Genomic DNA, 3,921 nt, shown 5'->3' on the forward strand with positions numbered 1-3,921 from the left:
TGGATCTCTGGCCTCTGGTTCTGGATACTGCTCTGCTTTCCGGTCCGGATCAAGTGGATTCTGGATGTAACACTGCTTTCTGGGTACTGGCAAGAGTTCTTGGCAAAAGAATTCAGACAGCTCGCCCGGCTGTGGAATAGTTCGCAAATGATTTTGAGGCCTGCTGACAAATACATTTGCTTGCAGTGGGCCTTCTTGGTTCAAAGTTCTGTAGTCTCTGTTTAGCTTGGAAGTCTAAGTGTAGGATCTCTGGATGTGAAGTCGTCGGTCAGCATGCTCTGCAGCAAATGGAATTGAATCCCTCTACCTGTCCCAGCAGTCTCTATTTATGCGTTTTGAAAATGGGTGTGTGCCTGGGCCTAGCTAAGCCTGCTCCTCTCTACTTGTCATTGGCCCAATTCTCCCCTCTCCCATGATTGGGGGAAGGAAATGGATTGTCAGCATGATGAAGTCTGTTTATGGGTCAGAGGATCCTCCCCTGGTCAGTTTGCCCACAAATCTATATTTGATTCAAATACATCCTTCCCAGATATACAATTTGTTGAAATTACATGTGCACATTGTATATTCCTTATGGTCCATGCTTGTCCGCCTCTGATCTTCCTGGGGGCTTGCATTAAAAAATTACAACATTTTGCGCTTTTTAACTGGTTTTGCAATATCGGACATTTACCCAAAATTACACACATGTGCGCAAGGAGTATGGGTATTAATTGATGAAGTGTCAGATTTTTAACATGCAGACATTTGGAGTGAGACCCTATTTTCCGCTAGCAACCCCCCAGAATACACCACAGGGTCCTAACGCCTCTCAAAATGTTCACAGAAAAATCACAAAAATAATGATATTACTTATATAATTCTGACAAGTCCGCACTATGAGTTATCTATCTTTTTAAAATTATGCCCTGGTCAAAAAGGGGTGTGGCTTCCCACATCACAGGGTGAAATAACTGGTTTATCCACTTCCCCCAAGCTTAGCTGCTAGCAGAGGCACTGCCCCTCCCAGTTTCCCCTAAGAGGAAGCCACTTTACGGCCCCCCAATATAACATTTGCCTGAGTCCAGGACAGGCCTTTGTTCAACTCCCTGTAGTACCCAGCTGCTCCACCCCTAATCTAATCAGAGAGGTGACAATTCCTTTTGGCAAGAGGAAGAGTGGCTGAGCAGGTTTCAACTCCTGTAGGGGGTAGTTGTCAGGCAGAATCCAGTTTCATTAAGCCAGGTTTCAGCTAAATGTCACTTTTTGTTCCCAGTTTTCTACATTCAAATCAAACTGACAATTTGTACCTATACATTAAATAATTACTTCCTTCAAGTCATTTCAGAATATGGTTTTACATTCTTCCACCTCTTAGCAAGTCTTTCCTTGGTCTGGTTTTGTTTCATTTGTTCAGTTTTACACAAAAGTCTGGTGGTTTTAAAACGCCGGCTTTCTGATAGTGGTGAGTACTGGTAATGCAACCATTTTTGGGATTAAGAAAATGAATTCCCCACAGTTCTGAGTTGTTTTTTTGTCCCAATAGTTTCAGGCTACTGTGTGTGTAGCCCAATGGTGGTTTTAGGCAGTGCCCTCCTGTGCTCACAACATAGGCAAAAATGGGTGGCAGCCTATTCTTCATGTTTTCCCTGTGCACTCTCTGGGGAGTTCTGGCCATCAGGATGTTTTCCATGCCAGTACTGCACAGTTTTATTGTAGGGCTTGGATGCATGGGTAAAAACATCCCACACTCCTCAAGGGGCCTTGGTGTCTAGGTGGGCTGAATGTGAGGGAGGGGTGTAGTCACCCCCTGCACAGGGTATCCTAGGAAACCCAAGTCGCACTTTGCCATGATTGGCTGAGGTGGTTGTCCCGGCTGGACAACCCCCCCCGCTGCGTGATTCACAGCCAGGCTGTGTGAATGGGGGTTTGCGCTTAAAAGGCAGGTCTCTTGGGCTAGAAGTCAGAGTCGCCTCTGGAACTACAAGGAACCGAAGAGAAGCAGAGAGAACGACGGTTGCTGCAACTACCCCGTCCCGGTGAAGCCCTGCTGCAATCTTGAGCTATCTACCCTTTGACGACTAAGAGCAGATCCAGTCCGGAGTCTTCTTCCCTTGAGCCTGGTGGGGATAACCTGCTCATCTTCTTCAGCCAGAGATCTCCGCCGTGGTCGAAATCGCTGCACACTGCTGTAGTGGTCCGGATAGCCACCTGCTGAGCCTCTCATGTTTTTAAGGAGCACACCTTTTCGTTGTCGCTGTGGCCGGCTTCATCCTTGTGTGGTGCAGACCCCCTTCAGACGTCCTCCTTCACAACGAAGCTTCTGGAATCGTGGGTCTGCGGGAAACCAACAGGAACAACTGACAGGGCTCCAGCTGCATCGCGGAAATGATGTACTGTGTTCTACTCGAGGAAACTGGGTGAACCCCTTTTCTTCATCTTCAAGGCTTGTCCTTGCCTTCCCTCCTTCTTATAACTTTTGCTTCCGAACATTGACAATATTCAAGTACTCTTGGGCTATACTGAATCGTGAACTGTCTAACGGTGTGATATTCGGCACAGGCCTCCGGTGTCATCTAAACCTGGCTCCGACCCTTTGACTTTTGAACTCCTGTTTCTGAGTGTTTCTCAATACTGTCTGCCTAACCTAAATATTGCCTGTGATTTTTGCCTCCAACTCCCTCTGGGTATCTCAGGTACTAAGTGTGTTTTTTCCCGGTAGCATTTCATGTCACGGATACGCGTTTATTTAGTAGGCCGAACTGTCAAAAAGTGATCGCAACCGTATCTGCGGTATCATGTTTTGTTCATAACACCGGTTCATTCAAACACAGGGTACTTACCTTGAGACTTACTGTACAAAGTGAATTGGTTAGTTGTAGTATATTTAACGTGTGGTTTTGTTTAAAGTTTAATAGAGGTTTTGTGTTTATAACTGATGGTTTAAAAAATAAATGTACTTATATTTTTTACCCGAAACCTTGAGTCAGTGTTTGCTTGAGTCACAGTAATTGTGGTCCCTTTGTGTAATCTCTGATACTGCTCATATACTCTTGAGATAAGCCTGTCTGCTCTGCTACTGCTACCACTATAACTTAGTAGTACATGCTTGTACCAAAGGTAAAACTTGTATTGCTACATGTGGTCTTAATCGTGTGTAGTGGTCCCTAAGGGCACTGCACAGGATTCTGCCTAACACTGGTGTACAGCGGTGAGGATTTGGAAGTAGAGTGATTACACTTAGAGTGTTGCTATTGCTTGGGTTCAACTAACCACAAGGCTAACACCACTAAATCTATTTAACTGAGAAATCATGTCAAGTATGGAAAACTACACTGAAGAGAGTCTTTTAATCTATACTGCTGAGGTTCTTAGAACCATGTGTAGAGATAAGAATCTCTCGGGTAGAGGAAAAAAGTCTGAACTGGTTGCAAAGTTAATGGGAAAAAGTCTGGAGAGTGGGTCAGAAGGGCCTACCACTCCAGCCAATGTGGATTTTGATGTTTCTGATTCTGAGAGTGTTCATTTGGAAGAAGTAGATGAGTCCTTGCTAGGAAACCCTACGACTCCTTTGCCTGCTCAGAATGCACACCTCTGTCCACAGGGACCCCCACAGGTCCTACACTTACTCCTGAATGTATTGCACTTGAGAAAATGAGACTTGAATTAGAAATGAAACGTATTGATGCACAAACTGCCATGAAACATCAAGAGTTAAGGCTCAGAGAAATGGAGCTGAATCATGAACTAGAAATGAAGAAACTATCTCTAGAAAATGCTTCTCTCCCAGAGTCTTCTAGATCTTCCGGCTCTAAGAGACCCTGTATTCCAAAGGAAATGATTGGTATGTATGAGACTAAACTTGATGTTTTGGATTGGTTAGCACTGTTTGAGTGCAATCATGGGATTCAAGGTATCTCAGGGAATCAGTTGATTCCTTGG

Source organism: Ambystoma mexicanum, unplaced genomic scaffold (assembly GCF_040938575.1).
Source record: "Ambystoma mexicanum isolate Mex_15411 unplaced genomic scaffold, UKY_AmexF1_1 Mex_scaf93, whole genome shotgun sequence".
In the NCBI taxonomy this organism is placed as follows: Eukaryota; Metazoa; Chordata; class Amphibia; order Caudata; family Ambystomatidae; genus Ambystoma; species Ambystoma mexicanum.